Source organism: Schistocerca americana, chromosome 4 (genome assembly GCF_021461395.2).
Source record: "Schistocerca americana isolate TAMUIC-IGC-003095 chromosome 4, iqSchAmer2.1, whole genome shotgun sequence".
In the NCBI taxonomy this organism is placed as follows: Eukaryota; Metazoa; Arthropoda; class Insecta; order Orthoptera; family Acrididae; genus Schistocerca; species Schistocerca americana.
In genome coordinates, this window is record NC_060122.1 from 378,378,823 (window position 1) to 378,403,251 (window position 24,429).

Here is a 24,429-nt window from a genome sequence, read left to right on the forward strand (position 1 = left end):
GCGCAACCCACCCATCATTTTGCACGACAATGCGCGGGTGCATACAGCACAAGCTGTGACTGCTCTGTTTGGTCGATGGGACAGAGAAGTACTGTATCATCCACCATACTCCCCCAATTTAAGTCCTTGTGACTTTTGATTTTATTCCGAAGATGAAGGAACCACTTCGTGGCATTCACTTCAGAAGTGTTCCAGAGATCTGACAGGCAGTAGACCACTCCATTTACTCCATCAACAGAACAGGCTCTGATAATGGTATACTGTGCCTTCCACATCACTGGCAACGGGTTGTACACAATGCTGATGACTGCTTTGAAGGACAGTAACAGGGGCAAACATGTAACTCTTTTGTATCAGTTGTGAATAAATAGTTGCCACTATTTAAGTTCCAACCCTCGTATAAAAGGCAATGTCCTGACCAACCAGCTGACTGACTGAGTAACTTATCATCACCCACCACAAATTGCTAAGTGTAGAGACTTTAAATTTGGAGAATATGTGGATCTTATACTCTAGGCGTCATTTAAGGATTTTTAGAAATTCCGGCACTAAGGGTGTGAAATAGGGATGAAGGTTTTTTTTAAAAAAATGTTGCTGTTAAGGGAGTTTTGAAGCTAGACCTGCAAAAATTTATATTTGGTTTCTCAGTCAGAAATAAAGAAATACCTGTTACAGCATTTTTTTGGAAATTTAACCCTATAGGGGTGAAATAGTGGATGAAAGCTCTTTTTGAAAATATATCATTAGTAAAGAATTACTAAAGTATTTTAAAGCTACGTCTACAAACATTAGCATTTGAATTTTTAGTTATAAATAAAAAAATACGTGTTTCAGTGTTCTGGAAATAGAACCTCTTTGGTGGTGAAACAGGGAATGAGATTTTTTTTATGAAAATATTTACTATGAAAACATTTTTAAAGCGAAAGCTAGGAAAATTTAAATGTGGCTTCTCAGTTAGAAGTTAAAAAAATAACGCGTTTCACTGTTTTCGGGGGTGAAACAGGGTTAGACTGATTCACAGTCTCATCATCGCCCAGCTCAAACTGCTAAGGATAGAAGCTTGAACTTTGGAGAGGGGTGTGGCTCTTATACTGTTGGCATCGCTTAAGGAGTACTGTCCAAAATTCCACTCCTACAGGGGTGAAATAGACAATGAAAGCATATCGCTATTAAGGGAATTTTGGACTAGGACTATGAAAAATTGTTATTTGGTTTCCCAGTTATAAATTTAAAAAATACGTGTTTCAGCAGCATTGGAAATTCAACCAATAAGGGTTTAAAATAGTGGATGAAAACTTTTTTGAAAATAAATTATTATTAAAGACCTACTGAAGCAATTTTTTGCTATGTCTATGAAAAATGGTATTTGACTTCTGAGTTGGAAATAAAAAAATACGTGTTTCAGTGTTTCTGGAAATTCAACCCATATGGGAGTGAAATAAAGGGTGAAAATTTTAATGAAAATATTTCGTTATGAAAGCATTTTCAAAGCTTAAATATACGAAAATTTGTATTGGACTTCTCTGTTACAAATTTTAAAAAGTCATGTTTCACTGTTCTTGGAGGCTCAACTCCTAAGGGGGATGAATTTCTTTTTTTAATATTTCGTTGTATTAAATAAAAAGTAATGTTAACCTTCTTTAGGAAACTCCCAAGAAAAGCTGAAACATGGATATCTTTCAACCCAATGTTGGGAGAATTTCAATTACATCATGTGGCCATTTCGCAAAAAAGTACAATGGAAATTATGAATGTGAAAGCAGTAAGGAATGGTGAATTTCATTCAGATCATTACCTCTCTAAAATTAAAGTTAAACTCCTACATAATAAAGAACAAAAGTCACAAAGGTTAATAAAGTATAGCACAGACAGACTTACTATGACAAAAGAATCAAAAGTGGCTAAACATGGTAACTGGAAAGAAATATCTAAAGCAATTAATAACACTGCACAGGAAATACGAGGCATGTTTTTTAAGTAAGTACCATTTTGGAATTAAAAAACGTGCTAAGATATCTCAATAATTGTATTTTTACATGAAAGCCTCTACCTTAATCTACTTTTCTGCATAATTTCTATCAACATTGAGGCACTTGTCATAACATTGTACCAGTTTTTGAATACCCTCCTCATAGAAGTCTGCTGCCTGACCACTCCATCACCACTGTTTTGACTTTGTCATGAAGATGCTGACTGCCCAGGTGTTTCTTCAAGTGCAGGAACAGATGGTAGTCACTTGGCGCAAGATCGGGGCTGTACGGAGGATGATCTAGAGTTTCCCATTGAAAAGATGTGATGAGATCTTTGGTCTGATTCGCCACATGCGGACGGGCATTGTTTTGCAGTAAAACGATGCCCTTGCTCAACTTGCCACGTCTTTTGTTCTGAATTGAACAACGCAGATTGTGCAGTGTCTTGCAGTAAGCTGCTGCATTGACTGTCTCATTATGAGGCACAAATTCCGCAAGCAATACTCCTTTTCTGTCCCAAAAAACCGTGCAGATAATTTTCTGGGCAGAAATTGTTAGCTTGTACCTCCCTTTTCTGGGTGAATCTGAATGCCACCATTCCATGGCCTGTTGCTCTGATTCATGTTTCATCATGAAGAAAGACCTGTGCGGTCAGCATCTTCAAGACGATGATGAAGTCAAAACTGGTGATCCAGTGGTTAACAAGTCAGGCAGCATACTTCTATAAGGAGGATATTCAAAAACTGGTACAACGTTATGGCAAGTGCCTCAATATTGACGGAAATTATGTAGAAAAGTAGAATAAGGTACAGGCTTTCATGTAAAAATAAAATGGCACGTCTTTTTTTTAATTTCAAAATGGAACTTACTTTAAAAAACACATCTTGTATTTGGGTCAATAAAAAAAATAAAAGTAAAATATGGTGGAATGAAATATACAAAGAAGCCATAGCAGAACTGAAAAGTCGGAAAATGGAAATGCTCAAAGAAAATTTAAGATTTTGATCAATTTAGACAAAGAAAGTAAACAGCCAGGTTATTCAGAAATATGAAACAGGCCTTTGAAAAGGATAAACGTATGGAAATAAACAAAAAAATTGTAAAATATGACACTCATGACTCTTATCAAACTTTTAAGAACAAATTACCAAACTCCAAATATCTGTTTCAAAGATGAAAACTGCAAGATTGGGTTAAGCAATATTGAAAATTGTGAAATACTAGCAAGATATTTTCATCAGCTTCTGAACTGTCCTGTATCAAGTCATAAATTGGAATTTCAGATATTAATAAAGAGGTAAAAGAAGATTTAACACCAACTACAGAAGAAATTCAAGAAGTAATAAACACACTCAAAAACAACAAAGCGAATGGAGAAGATTTTATTACAGCTGAACTTCTGAAGTGCTCCTTGCCTAATATGTGGGCTTTCAGATTAAATGAAGTGTGGTGATGTGGCCCTCAACTACATGCCCACAGACTCAGAGTTGAAATATTAAAAGTTTTGGCTGGTTTCATTGTCTAGGGGCTGAGGTACGTAGTTGCCACTTTACAGGCCAAATACTGCTGAGTCTACAGTATACAATAGGAATATACATGAATCGAATGGTCGAAAGTTCCTATCAGTCAGCAATTGCAAATTATGAAAGTAACAATAAATTTATAAATGAAAGATTGTAATTAAATAATATCTGCAGGTACTATCTTAATGACTTTAAATGATGAGTATGATAGTAGAAGTACTTTTGAGAATGCGGTCTATTTCTGCAAAACACTTATTGGTGTCGATGGTCCAGCAATTAAAAAAAATATAAGTTGAATAACAGGGAAACAATAGATTCCTACTTCACATACTTAGTCATGAACGACAACATAGCTCGTGACACATTCACTTCTAAATGTATACTACGTCTTCACTGTAGAAACCACAGAAATCTCACACATTCACAACTTGGCACTCCGAAGTATTTCTAATTTCTATCTCCTGCGATCATGCTGCGACCATGTGACCTCATGCCGTACTGTCCCAGACTCTCTTGTGTCTTCTCCCAAATTCCTCAGAACTCCCCCTCCATTTACTTTGGTAGTCGCCTCCCTTAGTAGCGAGTGCTGTGATAGGTAATAGTGATTCCGTCATGTCTCCAAGTCAATGTATACTCACGAACATATTGAAACACATGCAAAACTCTGGATTTACATTTAAACAACTTGAAATTAAATAAATATTCCTTTGGCTGGACCATAAACAAGCTCTAACACACATTATTAAATACACAAACAAATTAAATAAACATATATCAAAGGAACAGCAACAAAAGATAGGCCAATAGCCTAATGTCTCTGTGATTTCTAGAACACAGTAAATATTTAAACAATTTCTTCATGAATAGTATATATCAGATACAAAGACAAAGATGAATAAATATATTTATAAGCATGATGCTACCGTTTTTTCGTGTAACTGTGGAGTACTTATGGCCTGACACGATTGATAGTAATCGGCCACTTTGACCTCCAATAACTCGTGTACTATTCAAGTTACATGCCTGTAATTTATACCAATTTAGGTTTACACTAATAGCTTTCTAAAGACTTGTTGATCCACAAAATCTGAAGTACCGTTTAGATTTTGTAAATTCATTGCTGGGTGTTACTTGTATAATTTATCGTCGGATACTAAACTTTAAACTAATAAATATATTGAAGATCTGATTACATCATCAGAATCATCATGCAAATAATGGTAATGTACATGTTTCTTTTTGAGGTATCATGATTCATCTGGCTACTATTAATTTCTATACAAACTTTGAAATGGCTGCCATTAAGGTTTCACAAAGTCCGCCATCTTTGGCACTCCTGGTGTGTCTCCTTCATCAACACAGCATCACCTTGGAATTCCCAGCCTCGCGGCTGGACCGGCCATTGTTCATCACCACGCGGTTGCTAAGCTTATGTTCGGCATCATGTGGTTGCTGCCGGGCTGCGACCAGCCGAGAGGCCCCAGCTCGGCCACGCCATTTCCTAACTTTGAATATTTTCAGGGCACCACGACTTGCCCGTTACCTCACACAGCTCCACTTATCAATATTCTGGCTTGCCAGAATGTTCAAGAGTAGCACCCTTCAGTTCATACAAGCACGTATAAAACAAATTTCAAAGAACAGAGTTCAATGATTAAATGTTAGGCCAATAGTGTTTACAAGATCTTTGTAGTGGTGCGGGAGCAGTACGAATTTTGAAATAACTTAAACTAACACAAATTATGAACGAAATGGCATATTAATTAAATGCCTGCATTTCAGTTATGCACAAACAAACATGAATTTCGAAATAAACTAACACAAATTATGAATGAAACGGCATATTATATAAATGCCTGCATTTGAGTTTTGCATAATCAATTTTTTTGGACAAGAAATAAAATTTTTAAATGCACTTTCACTTATATGTGGTTTTGTAAGTAATTCTTGTGCCACTCACTCAGCACTAGGGCTCCTTTGTGCACTAATTATTTCCATCGCACTACACACGATCACATGGATTTTAGCACAAAGTATTGGTCAACTCACATCAGTGCCTCACAGAAATCGTGACTGCCTCTGAATTCCAAGTTCCACTGTTTATCGTTACAAATCTGCCTACAATGAAAACCAAAAGTAGAAACCCATAACAAACCACTTTCCAAAACCAACCAAATTCTTTGCTAAAGATTCCCTCCAGCGGAAAATGATACTGTAGGAACAATGTTACAAGATAAACAACTGAATCACAGTATGCTCAAATTCCCACAAGTTCAGTTTAATTGACTTTAATCAATCCTTCCTACCCCCATGCGCCAAAAAACCATGCACATACAATTACAATTTTAGTACCCTTCAAATTGACCACTAAATTCTTTGCCACACTCTTATACAAAGCATAAATCAATAAATATTTTACTTAAATTCACGAGGTCACTGACATCCATGCACCCTCAGTGCCTAAACTTCCTCCTTTTGCACATGTGCAGTGCCACAATAAAGTAACAAATTACTAATGAATCCCCAAGTAAGACATCTAAAATATCCCTCCAAAATTACTTCCACTAATTACAGATTAGAACAGCTTTTCACTTCTGCTCTTTCTCTATGTAACCTTAGCAATTTTAAACTTCTCTCGTTTCCACATATGCGGCAGCAACGACCGTAATGTTCTACCATACCAACACCAATCAGTCTCACTAGAATCACACTCCTCCTTCATATACCAATTTGCACGAACTTCGTTACACAAACTATCCCCATCTGCACTATTTACTTCAGCCCTCTCTAAATTTTCTGTTAATTCTTCCACACATTTCGCTGATTCACTACCCACAGAATGCATAACTTTACTGTTTTTCCCCTCCAATTTATCAACACTTGCAGCTTCAACAAAACTGCACATCAGTTCACTGTTAAACACTTTATCTTCTTGAAATAATACGTCGATGCCAAAGCCATCATCACCATAAATATTCATCTCAGCAACCTAGTCTGCTGATACACCATTTAAATCACTACAAAAATTCACATCAGAAACCTTACTTTCCTCCGTCGACAAATTAACTTTACGTGAATCGTACACAAAATTATCCTCCACCGCTGCATTTCACAAATTGCTGCTACCTTGTTGTATATTTTTGGGACTTCCAGACTTGCTACATTCCACTGTGATCAGACAAAAATCAGCACACACTGCCATTTCTACACATCTTTCATCCAGATTAACCACCGATCCTATTTTACATACATTCTCACTTTCACACTCTGACAAACGTTTTATATTCACACATTCATCAATAAGTTTAGTTTCATATTCATTCGTGACTAGAAATGCGTAAATTCCTTCCTCCAAAGTATCAATATCAGTAGCTTTTACATTATTACATAAATTACCATTACTCTGTTCCTTTAAACAGATATCATCTACCTCCATAGATACATTTTTAACTTCAACTGCTGGCGAGACCAATGCTAAGCCTCCCTTAGTATCATTGACACTTTCCACCAAAACACAATCACCCTCACTTGCAGCTGGCGAGACCAAAGCTACGCCGCCTTCACTAAAATCGACGCTTTTCGCTGAGTCACAGATATTTGCTTCTAAAAACACCTTCCTTACTGCAATTGCTACTGTTTGCTAATACCTCTTCAGGACTCTCAACGCAATTTGCTTTCACAAAATTCATCTTCTCTTTAACTTCTTTCTGAACCGTTGAATCTTTCCATTTATCACCATTCACATACTCATTCATTACACATTCATAACTTTCATCATTCCCCACAAATTTATTCCCATTACTTTTACTTAAATCTCTCATGAGTCTATGCTTCCCGCTGTTCGCGCCTGCTTTTATCGAAAGGGCCACCTGTATTGCCTTCCTCTTTTACATACTCCATATTGCCTATTTGTCCAAACCTATCAACATTTCTACCATTACCATTATCTCCAGTCCTTTTCATCACCTGTTTAGATTGCCATCCCTGGACCTGAGATGTGATGAACATCAGTTTCCTGACTGGTTGTTACATGATTGCACTTTGTGCAAATTTCTCCCGTCAAATCTGCGTTATTTACTCAGAACCCATTCAGGGAAGCTAATACTCCTGTTCAAATATTAAAATTTTTGGATGGTTTTGTTGTCTAGAGACTGGGATACCTAGTTGCCGCATTACAGGCCAAATACTGCTGAGTCTCTAGTATATAATATGAATATACATGAATCGAATGGTCGAAAGTTCCTATCACTTGGCAATTACGAATTATGAAAGTAACACATAAATTTATAAATGAAAGATTGCAATTAAATAAAATCTGCAGGTACTATCTTAATGATTTTAAATCATGAGTACGATAGTAGAAGTACTTTTGATAATGTGGTATATTTCTGCGAAACACTTATTGGTGTCGATGGTCCAGCAATTAAAAAAATATATAAGTTGAATGACAGGGAAACAATAGATTCCTACTTCACATACTTCGTTATGAATGACAAACAACATAGCTCATGAGACATTCACTTCTAAACGCATATTACGTCTTCACTGTAGAAACCACAGACATCTCACACGTTCACAAGTTGGCACCCCATAGTATTTCTATCTCCTGCAATCACATGCAAAACGCTCCACACTCTCCAAGTCTTTCCTGCAACCATGTGTCCCTCATGCCGTACTGTCCCAGACTCTCTCGTGTCTTCTCCCCAACTCCTCATAACTCTCCCTCCATTTACTTTGGTAGTCGCCTCCCTTAGTAGCGAGTGCTGTGATAGGTAATAGTGATTCCGTCATGTCTCCAAGTCAATGTATACTCACAAATGTATTGAAACACATACAAAATTCTGGATTTACATTTAAACAACTTGAAATTAAATAAATATTCCTTTGGCTGGACCATAAACAAGCTCTAACACACATTATTAAATACACAAACAAATTAAATAAACTTATATCAAAGGAACAGCAACAAAAGGTAGGCGAGTAGCCTAATGTCTCTGTGATTTCTAGAACACAGTAAATATTTAAACAATTTCTTCATGAATAGTATATATCAGATACAAAGACATAGATGAATAAATATATTTATAAACATGATGCTCTCGTTTTATTGTAAATGTGGAGTACTTATGGCCTGCTGCAATCAATAGTAATCGGCCACTTTGACCTCCAGTAACTCATGTACTATTCACGTTACATGCCTGTAATTTATACCAATTTAGGTTTACACTAATAGCTTTCTAAAGACTTGTCGATTGACAAAATCTGAAGAACCATTTAGATTTTGGAAATTCAATACTGGGTGTTACTTGTATAATTTATTGTCAGATATTAAACTTTAAACTAATAAAGATATTGAAAATCTGATTACACCATCAGAATTGTTGTGCAAATAATGGTAATCTACATGTTTCTTTTTGTGGTATCACGATTCATCTGGCTACTATTAATTTCTATACAAACTTTGAAATGGCTGCCATTAAGGTTTCACAAAGTCCGCCATCTTTGGCACTCCTGGTGTGTCTCCTTCATCAACACAGCATCACCATGGAATTCCCAGCCTCGCGGCTGGACCGGCCATTGTGCATCACCACGCGGTTGCTAAGCTTACGTTCGGCATCATGTGGTTGCTGCTGGGCCGCAACCCACCAAGAGGCCCCAGCTTGGCCACGCTGACTATGAACTTAGAATATTTTCAGGGTGCCACAACTCGCACATTACCTCACAGGTACCAGACTCCAAAAGTATGGTTCAAAGATGAAAATGGCAAAATTTGGTGAAGCAATACTGAAAATTGTGAAATACTAGTTAGATATTTTAATCAGGTTTTGAACTGTCCTGCATCAAGTCAGAAATTGGAATTCTCAGATATGAATAAAAAGGTAAAGAAGAATCACCACCAACTACAGAAGAATTTCAAGAAATAATAAAGACTCAAAAACAAAAGAGCTAGTGGAGAAGATTCTATTACAGCTGAACATTTGAAGTGGTGCCTGCCAAATATAGCAAAGGAGCTAAATTTACACTTTGGAGACATCTGGAAAACAGAAGAAATCCCAGAGGAATGGAAATTTGCCTTGATACATCCACTCCATAAAAAGGTAATGAATAGAAAGGTGGTTTAGGAAAGGAAGGTCACGCTCAGAATAAATATTTAATCTCAAGTAAATAATTCGCCACAGATTATTTAATTCCAAGGATACTGTAGTTATGTTTGTGGATTTCAAAAAGGCTTTTGATTCCTTTGACAGAGGAACTATAGATAAAATAATTTGAGAATTTGGCATTAACTCTAAACTGGCAAACCTAATCCATGAAACACTTACAGATACAGTCTGTAAAGTAAATTTTATAGGAGAAATTTCACAGCCTATCAAAATAAAACAGGCACACAACAAGGTGATGGCCTATCCCCAACTCTTTTTAATCGTGTACTACAGAAAATAGTAATAATTTGGAAGGAAAAACTTTAAAATTCAACATCTCACCTAAAAGGTTAGGAAGAGGAAATGAAAAGATGGAAATCAACTATCTTGCATTAGCAGATGATTTTGCTATACTTTCCAAAAATGTGGCAACTGCTATAACACAAATAAATCTCCTGGAAGAAATAGCCAGCAGAACTGGCTTCAGAATTTCTACAGAAAAAACCAAATTTGTAACGAACAGTAGAGATGCTCCAAAATTTCTGAAAACAGATATTTACCAATTAGAGAGGGTAAGAAAATTCAGATATCTAGGGGAGACAATCCTGGAAAATGCTTTGGAAAGATCTGCAATAGAAGAAAGATTGCTTAAAATTGGGAGAGCATATGGTATCACCAAAGACATCTACAATAAAAAATGCCCATCCAAAAATACAAAAATAATGCATTCCAACACAGTAGTGAAGCCAGAATGCCTATAAGCAAGTGAATGCCTGATAAGCTATCATTTACATAATTTAGAAATGCAAGTTCTAAGGAAAATATTAGGACCACAAAACACAGCAGTAATGCTGAAATATACCAAAATATTTCAAATGTAATGACAAAAGAAGACTCATGTTTTTTGGACATATATTTCGAATGCAAGACTGTAGATTGACTAATAAGATTTTCAAATATTTGTGGGGTAATATGCTCACAACAAGATGGGTCAACGAAGTAAAAAAGGATTTAGAAAGATGCAATGCAAAAATAGAAGATACAAACAACAGAGAAGCCTTCCAGGAAAAAGTATTGAAAATTGAAGTATTCCAAGGCAGGGTAGCTAGAAAGACTGGTTCAGAACGATGTGAAGAAAGAAGAAACATACTGGAAGAAAAGAACGAAGAATTAGAATCTGGTCCTCAAATGGCATATTTGCACTTTAAAAATTATTTTAAAGTTTATTCTATGACAATTGCTATTTCACTCCTCACTTAGATATAAAGTAATATGTGTTAAGCGATGAAAGTTTCAATGGAAATATCACGACAAGAACACAAAAGGTTTGATTAACAAAAACCTTGGACTCCAACTAACAGAATTGTTTTTTTGATGAGAAGTACATTTGGAAATGACCATGCTTCTATGACCTTAGTTAGTGTGAAAAGCTTAGATGATGTTGCAATTTGCAAACGATATAAAAATTTGATTAAAGAAATAGAAAAAGAGTCTGTGCAGACCATACAATCTACACAAGTGAAGCAGCTGGCACTAAACTCATTCTAAGTAAAATCAATAACACCATATCTCGTGAAGCCAGCAGAAGGGTTATTCACAAATAATACCTTTGAGTACAACGATAGTTACTAATATGTAGCAGATATATCGTTCTGTACCTCAGCAGATACAAAGGGCGTTCAAAAAGTTTTGCACAGTCGTCACTAATTTTTTTATTTTTTGCGGGAGGAGAATGAACTTTTAGTAAACATACTTGGAGCATTTAGCTATACATTAAGCCTACTCAGTGTAGCCTCCATCAGCTGTGACACATCTAACCCAACGTTCTTTCCATGACGTAAATGCACTTTGGTAAAATTCTGGGTATTGAGTTTTACACCATTGCTTGACACAGGTAATAAGGTCTTTCTCACTATCAAATGTTTTACCACACAGGGAGGCCTTCAGATGATCAAAGAGGTAAAAATCAGATGAAGACAAGTCTGGACTGTAGGGAGAATGGGGAGCAATTTTCCAACCCATTTTTCTGATTTTCTCCTCCGTCATAAGGGCTGTATGGGGTTTGGCATTGTCATGGTGTAGTCTGATGAGCTGACTCTGCAGTTGTGGACTGTGGGTCTTGATGGCACGTCGCAGCTTGTCCAATGACAAACAGTAACGGTCCCAATTAACTGTGGAGCCAGGTTCCAAAAAGTCAATGAAAATGATACCACACTGATCCCAGAAGAAGAAGGCCATCGCCTTCGTGAAAGTCTTGGTTTCTTCTTCCAAGGGGAACCCAGATGACGCCACTTCATGGACTGGGTTTTGCTCGCAGGTTCGGACAGAAACAACCATGTTTCATCCTGGGTAATGACGCCATCAAAACACTGTTTTCACTCTTCACTAAAGGTCTTCATGAAACTCTCTCACACATGCTCCCTCGTCGTTTTCATTTCTCTTGTTAATAATCTAGGCACCCAACATGCACAGATTTTTCTGTACCCTAGTTACTGTACCAGTGATACCATATTACCCATTGACAAACGACTCATTTCAGCAAGCTGTTGTGTTGTCACACATCTGTCATTTTGGATGATTTGATCAATGGTCTCATTCACGTCACTCACTACCGTCAATGGTCTACCGCATTGTAGATTGTCCAGTACTGAGAAATCACCTTTTTTAAACCTCTGCAACCACCACTGGATACTGCAGCGATCCACTGTGTCCTCCCCATAGACAGGGAGCAACTTCCTGTGAATCGATGTGGCAGAGTCTTCGCCGGCCTTGAAGTGGAACTCCATCACCGACCATTGTCGCAACCTGACATCTACTTCACGATCCATTATGGCTCATCTGTAAAAAAAGAAAATACTTCTGTGTACCAACTTATAGCTAAATGTTCCAAGTATGTTCACAAAAAATTTAGTTCTCCTCCTGCAAAAAAATAAAAAAAAATAGACACATCTGTGCAAAACTTTTTTGAACGCCCTTTGTATATACAGATTGCTTTATAGAACACAAAACCAAAAATGTAATAGTAGTGTATCCTTAAGTAAAACACATAGCATAAAGGATTTATATCAAAACAATGATAGTATTAGATTTCAGTTATATGAAACTGTAGCTATTGTTATCTATCTATTATTTAAAAGTCCAACAACGTACTTGCAAATATATAACAACACCTGGTAGTGATGATAAATAGGCAACTCAGATGCAATTTTACGTACAGTTGCTTGTATGGATTAAAATTAAGAAAACTTTAAATTTGTGATGGAATGGAGTACAGTAATATCAGTCTTATAAGCAGGGCACATAATTTGCATATTTCTTCATTTACAGCCGCGCGGGATTAGCCGAGCGGTCTAAGGCGCTACAGTCATGGACTGTGCAGCTGATCCTGGCGGAGGTTCGAGTCCTCCCTCGGGCATGGGTGTGTGCGTTTGTCCTTAGGATATTTTAGGTTAAGTAATGTGTAAGCTTAGGGACTGATGACCTTAGCAGTTAAGTCCCATAAGATTTCACACACATTTGAACATTTTGAACATTTTCTGCATCTACGTATGCATGTCTTAAGTGTTGTCTTCCAAATTAGTTGATGAAGTGTTGGTGCTACCTACGATTAACTGTCTACCATTACATGAACTTACTTATGACCACTGTGTGGCTGTATTTTGGCCATCAGTGCATGAAATAGCAATGGTTTTAGACGTAATTATGTAGTCATTGTTCCAGCGTAGTGTAAGCTGCAGCAAAACATTCTTTGAATTGAAGAACACAACTGAACATAAATAGTTGATACAGTCTTTAATTTATAGACCCTTATAAGAGTATTGGTAACTGGCATGGAAGTTCATAAAATCAGAAAACATTTTTTCGAATTATTTACATTGGCCATAATGGAGGCAGGCTGGCTGCAGCCTGGGTACTGCTCTGTGGCCATTGAAATAGACAATTTGTACACATTCTATGATAAATTGTCTGCCACTATGATGATATAATATGTGGTTCTATGATAACCCCTATGATTGATGTGAGGTAACTATAGATAAGGGATTTTAGTGAGATTTTAATTTTAATAACATAATGAAAATGCAACCAGACTCAAAACCATCAACAGCATAAGAAATCAGAGAAATCATAAAAGAAGTTAAAAATCGCGAAATTTAAAGAGATTAAAACACAGTTACTGGTTCATAGAAACACTCGAGTGGTAACATTAATCTACATTTAACAAAAATCATTAATATAATATGGACAACAAAACAGTTTACCATCAGAAGGAACCTCAGTATTAATACATTAACTGCTGAAAAATAGAAAATCATAGAACTTAAAAATTATAGAAGATTTTTCCTCTACCAGTAACGTAACGTATAAGATCTTGTCTGCAGCACTTCTGAAGAGAGTTAAATGAATACTCAACCCACAGCTGGAAGAATATCAAGAAGTATTAGGAAGAGAAGGTCTTGTGCAGAGCAAATACACTGCCCTTTAAAGCTTAAGGAAGAGGTAGATAAAGTACCATAACGTATTAACTGCTTGTTGGAAATGAGTGAAAGTGCGAGAGCATGTTGCAAGGCGTCTCCTATTCCTGCGCAGAAAGCTGCACATTATGGAACTCAACATAATGGTTGTCGGGGCTATCCGCATGCAGTTGCCGTGCCATTGTCAAATACAGCAGCAGTTGACTGCTGCATTGTGCAACAGGCAAGAAGGGACCCATGTGAAACAGCGCGTGCAATGGCAAACACATTCAACAGGACTGCACCGTTTGTGATAGTGCCAAGAGCACAGGGCTGGAATAGCACCGTGGATTGGGGTTACGTGCTGGGATGAGAGCAGATCCAGAGTGAGTAATGATTCTGTTTGTACCCTCCTTTGACGAGAGTTGGGAACACGTAGCAAATCCAGGAATATTGACGAACTTGATCGTTTTGGTGGTGCAGGTGTTATGATGTGAGGAGGCATAATGCTACATAGACATGCTGACCTTCAAGTCTTTGAACAAGGTACTCACCAGTCAACGTTACTGTGACACTACACTCCTGCCCCATTTCCGTCGTTTCAGTGTTGCACTCGACTCTGACTTCATTTTTATGGCTGACAGTGCGCGACTGCATCGAACATCGCAGGTGATGGAGCTCTTGGAATGGAAGGATACTCGGCGAATGGACTGGCCTGTCCAACCCCCCTCCCTCCCCCATCGAGCTTGTGTGGTACGCACTGGGGAGATGGGCTGCATAACGTCCACATACAGCAACGACCATCCAGCTGCTGTCAGACTGGGGCACGTTGCATAGCATGCACTACCGTCCATAGCAATCACACATAAAACCATGTTTCACCTTTTGTAATTACAGGGAACCATCATAAATCGCAGCGATTTCAGTGAAATTATCGTCTTTGAATAAATGTGTCATTTCTATTCGTCTCATTGCGTATTTCTTTTAGTTTCTTTCCATACCACATCGCAGCAGTTATTTCTACTTATGGTCCCAGTTTCATCGAGCTATGTTACTTGGCAGTAAGACATCATGCGAAAATTATTATCATCCTTACATTTTGTCTACCATGTTCTAAACCTAAAGAACGTTACAGACATGAGGCAAATCAAAAGCTTGGAATATGTGATAACTTTTCTAGATTATAAAAAGGTCTATGACTATGACTATGGAAAAGCATATTACGAAGAATGCCTCTTATCTTAACGCTGTAAGCTGATCCTTAATATGACACGAAGGAGACCAGTGTCTGGTTCATTTTTACTGTTGTGCGTTATAATTCATATAACTATTTACAAACATTGACGATTTCTTTTCTTTTCTTTTTTAGTTGCCAGTCTTCTGACTGGTTTGATGCAGCCCACCACGAATTCCTCTCCTGTGCCAATCTCTTCATCTCAGAACACTTGAAACCTATGTCCTCAATTACCTGCTGGATGTATTCCAAGCTCTGTCTTCCTCTACAGTCTTTGCCCTCTACAGCTCCCTCTGGTACCATGGAAGTCAGTCCCTGATGTCTTAACAGATGTCCTATCATCCTGTCCCTTCTCCTTGTCAGTGTTTGCCAAATATTCCTTTCTTCTCCGATTCTGCGTAGAACCTCCTCATTTCTTACCCTATCACCCCACCTAATTTTCAACATTCATCTGTAACACCACAACTCAAATGCTTCGATTCTTTCCTGTTCCAGTTTTCCCACAGTTCATATTTCACTGTCAGGCAATGCTGCGCTCCAAACGTACATTCTCAGAAATGTCTTCCTCAGATTAAAGCCTATGTTTGATACTAGTAGACTTCTCTTGGCCAGGAATACCTTTTTTGCCAGTGCTAGTCCGCTTTTGATATCCTCCTTGCTCCATCCGTTATTGGTTATTTTGCTACCAAGGTAGCAGAATTCCTTAACTTCATCTACTTCGTGACCACCAATCCCGATGTTAAGTTTCTCACTGTTCTTATTTCTGCTACTTCTCATTATTTTCGTCTTTCTTCGATTTAGCTTCAGTTCATATTCTGTACTCAACAGACAGGGTAGCAAAAAAAGCGAATCATATCATCGATATCCTTTCACCTTGAATTTTAATTCCACTCCTGAACCTATGTTTCGTTCCCATCATTGCTTCTAGGATGTACAGATTAAACAATAGGGGCGAAAGACTACATCCCTGTCTCAGACACTTTTTAATCCGGGCATTTCGTTCTTTGTCGTCCACTCTTATTATTCGCTCTTGGTTCTTGTAGATATTGTATATTACCCGCCTTTGCCTATAGCTTACCCCCGTTTTTCTCAGAATTTCGACCACCTTGCACCATTTCACATTGTCGAACGCTATTTCCAGGTCGACAAATCCTATGAACGTGTCTTGATTTTTCTTTAGGCTTGCTTCCATAATTAACCGCAACGTCGGAATTGCCTCTATTGTGCCTATACCTTTCCTGAAGCCAAACTTATCGTCATCTAACACATCCTCAACTTTTTTCTCCATTCTTCTGTATATTATTCTTGTCAACAGCTTGGATGCATAAACTGTTAAGCTGATTGTGCGGATGACATTTTTCCTAAAGTCAGACAGTATATTGCCAGATCTCATATATTTTACGCACCAACGTGAATAGTCGTTTTGTTGCCACTTCCCCTAATGATTTTAGATATTTTGAAGGAATGTTATAGATCCCTTCTGCCTTTCTTTGGTCTTAAGTCCTCCAAAGCTCTCTTAACTTCCGATTCTAATACTGGATCCCCTATCTCTTCTGAATCGGCTCCTGTTTCTTCTTCTATCACATCAAACGAATGTTCCCCATCATAGAGGCCTTCAGCGTGCTCTTTCCACCTACGCACTCTCTTCCCTGCATTTAACAATGGAATTCCGATTGCACTATTAATGTTACCACCCTTGCTTTTAATTTCACCGAAGGTTTTTTTGGCTTTCCTATATGCTGAATCAGTGCTTCCGACTATCATACCATTTTCGATTTCTTCACATTTTTCATGCAGCCATTTCGTCTTAGCTTCCCTGACCTCCTATATATTTCATTCCTCAGCGACTTGTATTTCTATGTTCCTAAATTGCCCGGAACATTTTGTAATTCCTTCCTTCATCGACCAGCTGAAGTACTTCTTCTGTTACCCAAGGTTTCTTCACAGTTACCTTCCTTGTATCTATGTTTTTCTTTCCAGCTTCTGTGATGCCCTTTTTAGAGATCTCTACTCCTCTTCAACCGTACTATTCTTTATTGCTGTATCTACAGCCTTAGAGAACTTCAAGCGTATCTCGTCATTCCTTAGTACTTCCGTATCCCACTTCTTTGTGTATTGATTCTTCCTGACTAATCTCATAAACTCCAGCGTAATTTTCATCACTACTACCTTATGATCTCAGTCTATATCTGCACCTTACAATACAGAATCTGATTTCGGAATCTCTGTCTGACCATGATGTAATCCAACTGAAATCTTCCCGTATCTCCCGGCCTTTTCCAAGTACACTTCCTCCTCTCGTGATTCTTCAACAGAGTATTTGCTATTACTAGCTATTATTCGTTCAGTGGCAGCGAACTATTGGACTAGGACCAATGTCACTATAAGTTACAAAGCTCTGCTTGTCTGGTGGTGATAAGAGCGTGTTTAATTTCTGTGACCTATACCATTTGGCAGCCAACTAGTCCCTATGCCAACATCAGTTCAGAGATCAATGTATGGGTTGAAATTGATTTCCCGTAAAAAAGCCTCTTCCACTGTGATCTAATGTTTGACACCCGTGAGCACTGAGTCTTGATGGGCAGTGGACGAATGGGACTATTTTGGGTGCAGATAATGCGCAGAGGTGAGGACGTCGTGGATATCAGAGGGAGTGTGGTAACTGAATAGATTAAGTTGGAAGCAGGCGACTGTAGATTTGATTAGGATGGAATTATCTCTGCGTATGATCTGAGAGATTTGGAATTCTGAATACGTGCAGTTTCAATGGAACTGTTTTGTTCAAGAGCATAGTTACGGTGAGATAGCAGGAAAGTATAGATGAAGGGGGAGGCAAATTGTGATGAGTGGGCTAGTTGGGTGGAGAGGGGTGTTTGAAAGAAATGTTAGATGCATTTGTTTCACTACTTTGATAGTTTTTTTTTTTTTTTTTTTTTTTTGAGGTAGGGGTTTCATGACAGGAAGCTAGATTATTTGCGGGAAGACAGGTGGCATTTAGTAGAAGTACCGTATACTTTATCAGGCCGCGATGATGATGATGTCTTCGCTGCACATGTAACGGGAGCTTAAGGTGTAGATGCTGGTGCTCGAGTTGGTGCTGTTATTTGTGATAGGGGTTGGTGCTGAAAATGGCTAAAATGTTGGTGATGGGAAAGGCGAAGCTGCTGAGGATGTAGTAGGCAAATGAGTTGAAAATTACGCAGAGCTGGTACATGTAGTGTACTGACGCAGAGTCTGTAAATGTAGTGTACTGAGGAAGAAAGTTAATGGTGGAATGTTAATGGGTGGAAACGAAGATGCAAGAGTGGTCGTAGGAGATGATGTGGTTGTGTATATACAGTGTGATTGTTCGTTTACGCTGTGATTTCTTTTTGCTTCTTCGTCAGATTGCAGGAGTCCTTCCCACAGAAAAGTTGCAACTGTTGTGTGGTCATGATTGGCTCGGCACAGAGTCAGTGGAGTGAGCGGCAGTAGTGACTATGGTGGCAAGGCGCCTAGGTTGACAAACAGGCGCCGTCAGGATGAAAGTTCCTAGTCTGTGATGATAATAATTGTGGTGACATTGAGATCCTTGCCTGTGGCTTCAGTAGGGACGACAATAGCAACAGAGGCAACAACAATGACGGCTACAATAAGTGCAGAGCGACTTATCTAATTTGGTTTGCTCAGCAGTAAACATAGATCGTTGTCATGTAAAGATTGCTGGACAACAATGGACTCTTACGCTTTCTCGATGCGGAAAACACGACATCTGATTCCCCCGACAACTATGAGAGAGAGTTAAAGCTTTTACTTACATTAGGCAGATCAGAGAATTTGGGCTGATTTGTCAGTTCACTACCTAAATATTGTTTGAGTCATTTCACTTTTGTGGCTTCTGTAATTATCCTGCCATTTCCGTCGACATTCGCATGTGATAATAACCTTCGTCCTCGAAATAAGTATGTTCAGTTTCACTTTCACTTGCGCTTCTTTTGTAATACCGCCCAGTAGGTGACTTGAAACAACATGACGATTCTCACGTAAGTTCCTTGGGCTCGATTTGTTGTAATGAATTTCTAAACAAAAAACTTAGTTTCAGTGTTCGATTTCTCTTATATTTTTAGTATATCTAAATGAATATAAAACTAAACTAAACTCCTCTCGAACAGGCAATGAAGGCCCAACGGTACCGACTGGCCGTCGTGTCATCCTCAGCCTTGGGCGTCACTGGATGCGGATATGGAGGGGCATATGGTCAGCACACCGCTCTCCCGGCCGTATTTCAGTTTCCGAGACCGGAGCCGCTACTTCTCAATCAAGTAGCTCCTCAGTTTGCCTCACAAGGGCTGAAGGCATCAAACTTGCCAACAGCGCTCGACAGACCGGATGGTCACCCATCCAAGTGCTAGCCCAGCCCGACGGCGCTTAACTTCGGTGATCTAACGGGAACCGGCGTTACCACTGCGGCAAGGCCGTTGGATAAAGGAATATGAAATATTTATTATTTTTCATGAGTTTTCCCCATATACAGGGTGGGGCAAATAAAAATGGTCCTGAGAAGTGGACACGATTGGAGAAGAATATATGCATACAACCACAGCCTATGAGGCGCACACCACGTCCACGTCCATCACGTGATCCACTCCGGTTTAGAGCGTAGTGCGGCCTGTGTCAGAGTGAGTGTAGCAATACAAAGGGAACGATGGTACTCCCAATGGAGAAGCATGCGTTCGTTGTGGAAAGTTACGTGACAACGAAGTCGTGGAAACGGTGTGGTCAGTTATTTGATGAGAAGTTAACGGTCTAAGAGTGGTAGTAATAAGTGCCATGCAACGCTTAGTCCGAAAATGGTATCAGACAGGATCTGTTTCGAAGATGTCAAAACATATTCCGAAACCAGCGCCCAAAAGAGCCAAAAGAGCCTTTGTAGTCTGGTCCCTTCAACCCCACCAACCAACCAGTCAAGAGATTTTTTTTTCTACGGTCAGGTTAGTTAGTACTGTATTCCCTTTTCTCTGCTGTGTTTCCTTGTACCCTGAAACTCTGTTCTCCGGACCACTTTTATGTGCCGCACCCTGTATACAGTGAGAGTCACGTAAGATTTAACATCCCTTTTAATTCGTGAACGGTTTCAGATATCGAAACGAGGTTTTTGGCAAATGGTAGTACACTAAGGGCCTTATACTCTGGTGTGTGACAGAGAGTCTTAACTCTTGTATCGATCGAGATATTGAAGTAAGAACAATTTTTAAAAATACAATTATATACGTTATTTAACGGCATCCGAAAGCGCTTGAAAAGACGAGTACAGTGATGTACGGTAATGCTTGTTAATTTAGGTGAAACTTTTCGCAAAAGGATCCGAAAAATATTCTGAAATTGAAAGGCGTGTCGGCCAGAATCAGAAATTGCATAGTAAACACGCGCTTGCCAGGCTATGTCGTTGTAACAAGCATTTCGACTGTTTACATGTCTGTAATGCAGAACTAGCAGGAACTGTGTCGTCTGTCGGCAAGTCGGTTCTGCTTCAAATTTCCTTGTTTGCTGACATATACACCAATGAGAAGTTAGACATATTATTTTTATACAGCACGAGACATATTGCCGAGGAAGGTGGAATCAGCCAGGGAAGTGTCATTCGCGTCTTGCATTCAATCATATCTTGTATTGAAATAAATTCCAATTTTATCATCTGCCCCTATACCAGGCACTCGGAGGCCGTGATTTCGAAAATCATATAGAACTTTGTTGGTTGGCTCTGCATCGCTTGGGAAACGGCACTCCGTTTTCTCAACATGTGCTCTTTACCGAGGAAGCAATGTTCACGAACTACGGTATGTAAACTTACGCAACATGCACTACTGGGTAACTGAATATCCACCCTGGTTTCTTCAGGTACAACAACAACGATCGTGAAGCGTAAACCTGTGGTGTGGCATCATAGGAAATTCCATTGTGGGATCTTATTTCATCCCAGGGATGTTAAATGAAAATACGTATGCACCCTTCATACGAACATTCTATGTGTTCTTCTAGAAGAGGTACCATTGGACAAGCGACAGCGAGAGCGGTTCCAACACGACGGCTGTGCAGATCACTCGTCCTATATTGCAGCGCATGTACTGAATGAAAAGTTTCCTGACCGTTGGATAGGACGGAATGCTGCAGTACAATGGCTGGCCATGTTTCTTGATTAGACTCCTATCGATTTCTACGGGGAGGACTGAAAGATACAGCTTATATTTAAACACGAAAATGCGCCAGACGATATGTGCCGTCGAATCGCCACAGAATGCAATGGCTTTTCATCCTATGTACGTTCATCTGTTCATCTGTGTCTCGAACGGCGACAGCAAATGTGCCTTGAAGTCGATGGTAAACAATGTAAGCACATACTTCAGTAAAGCGTAAAACTACATTTCGTCGAGAAAAGTATTTATTTGTGGGTGACATGCAGTCAGTCAATTTGAAAAAAAAAAGGTTAGTTTTTTTAATGTATTCCGTCTAATTGCAATTTCGAGAAGTATTTATATACACGCTTGTCCGGCATCAGGTGATTTACTTTAAGAAGCATTCAGGCGTCTGCAGGCAAAGAACAGGCCAGATTTTTCTCAAATTTGAGAAAGTTACAGTAGTTTCCTTCTTCTCTTGGATAGGGCTGTTTATCATTACGAATTATTAATTACTGAAGTTTCTGTTTGGCGTTGACAAGTAAGCAGCAACGGGGTTTAAATGTAAAACTGCTTGACGAAACTGTAGCTATTTCCACAGAAACCTGGAAACTTACGCACATTTGAAATATATTTCCTAAGCCCCATCTCAAATGGCTCAAATGGCTCTGAGCACTATGGGACTTAACTTCTGAGGTCATCAGTCCCCTAGAACTTAGAACTACTTAAACCTAACTAAGCTAAGGACACCACACACATCCATGCCCGAGGCAGGATTCGAACCTGCGGCCGTAGCAGTCGCGCGGTTCCGGACTGGAGCGCCTAGAACCGCTCGACCACTCCGGCCGGCAAGTCCCATCTCATGCAACAAAAGCTAGCATATGTCGTTCCACATACAAAAATCGTAGCTGACCCTGTATCTGTGTCGTGTTGGAAATGGGGTTTTCTCTTAGAAACGTTAGTCTGTCTTAGTGCATATAACAGCGTAGCCTCGCATAAGACCTCTTCTTGGCGGTGTTTACACCGCAATAGCTCACGCTGCCCTCATTGCTTGCCAGTTTCAGTACGTCGCTCATATTCTTTTGCGAAGAGTTTCAACCTCATCATTAACAAGCATTATATCAGTGTACTCGCATTTTCAAGCGCTTAAAAAAGTATATCATTCTGTTTAAAAAACCATAGTTGCTTCGATACCTTGCTCCATACAAGAGTCAAGACATTTTATCGCGTACCAGAGTACGTAGGCCCAGAAAGTGGCACGCGTAGTTGGCAAGCTTGCTGGCATATAATACGCGTACCAGGCGCAATAGCAGCCACGGTGAGGACTATCCGTCCACCCGCAACCATGTGGAATTAACATGGGTAAGGCAGTTTACCGGTTATAAGTCCACACAAATGGACGTATGTGCGGGCGCATGGGGCCGCTACCAATAGTGGGAAGGCCCATAGTACGTCCACTGGCCAGTCACCGCCCGCTTCAAGCTAGATAGCCCCCACACAATTAGATACTGACCCACCACGGCGCCGATTGTTCCGCTTCGGTGTGCGGAACACTAGCCTCGCTGCAAGCGGTCATCATAATGTCGACACCTGCTGAAACAAAAAAGAAATATAAAGCTACCTCACTACGTTTTGGAACATGAAATATCCATAGTATGACGCAGTGCTTCGCAGAAGCTCTCAACATCTACGCTAAACAGCCGTCATCGATCTGGAATTAGCCAAGCTTCATGTTGTTGTAACAGCCCTGCAGGAAACCAGGTTACCAGATGAGGGTTCAACTAGGGAAGAAAATTACTCATTTTTCTGGAAGAGAAAGGACATTACCAGTTCCTGACAACATGGTGTTGGCTTTGCCATTCGTGACGATTTTTTACATACCACCGAAAGCCCGATCGAGATCTCAGAACACATTATGATTCTGCGTTTGTTAACTAGCAGTGGAGCAATGACACTTATAGCTGTATACGCGCCAACGCTGACCTCGACTGCGGACTTAAAGGATCAGTTTTACGAACATCTCAGCGAATGGTGCAGGGAGTGCACCCTGAGGACCGTCTGTGCAGTCTAGGCCACTTCATTGCCCAAATCCAATGTGATTCTGCTGCTTTATCAGACTGCCTAGGCACACGTGGAGTGAATGAGAACGGTTTAGGCTGCTGAATTTTGTGCCAAATACCAACTGTGCGTCACTAACACGTACTTCAAAGTCAAGACTAGGCACAAGGTTTCCAGGATGCACCCTCACTTCAAACGTTGGCAACAACTAGATCTTATTTTAACTAATAGGAAAGGTGTTCGCCATTTTCTCCATACTGCTGAGTGTGGCACTGATCATATACTAGTAGCGACAAAAGTTAGTTTCGTGCGTATAGAGATTCATCCTTGTAAAACATCTAGCAACACAAAGATCAATATCCGAAAAGTTAAGGACCTTGCAACAATAGTATTTAATGATAGAGTTTGGAAGGAAGTTGACTCCTGTGGCCCAAACGCACCCAAGAGCGAAATTCCAGGATTGGTTCCTCTAGAACATCGATGTGTTGAGACCCCACCTTCATTCTATCGCAAGTGTCAAGCAACTACTTAGTGGCACCCAAACCCTTACAACGCTACCCACAGAGAACTAAGCAAAGTAAAGTCATATGTCCTGCACACATTCTGTAACTGCGTCAATATATACTTGGAACAACTTTGCACAGGTACACAGGAGTGTGTCGATGCTGGAAAAATCGGTGGAGTGTACTCGGGCATCAAACGGGCTATGGGGCCCATCGCTAAGAAGACTGCCTCACTTAAGAAGATCTATGGAACAGTCATCACAGATTGTAATCGACAATTGCAACTTCCGACCTCTACTCTATCTGCACATCAGCCCAAAAGCAATATGAGACGTTTCTCAACGGCCAGCTTGCCATGAGCTGGATGCTCAGCTTCAGTGAGCCGTTGCGCTACA

The 24,429-nt window shown here is 39.5% G+C and overlaps 1 pseudogene; it reads right to left on the reverse strand.

The window, feature by feature from the left end:
• Positions 1-19,665: 19,665 nt before the first annotated feature.
• LOC124614468 lies at positions 19,666-19,783 on the reverse strand (annotated as a pseudogene).
• Between the last annotated feature and the right edge of the window lie 4,646 nt (positions 19,784-24,429).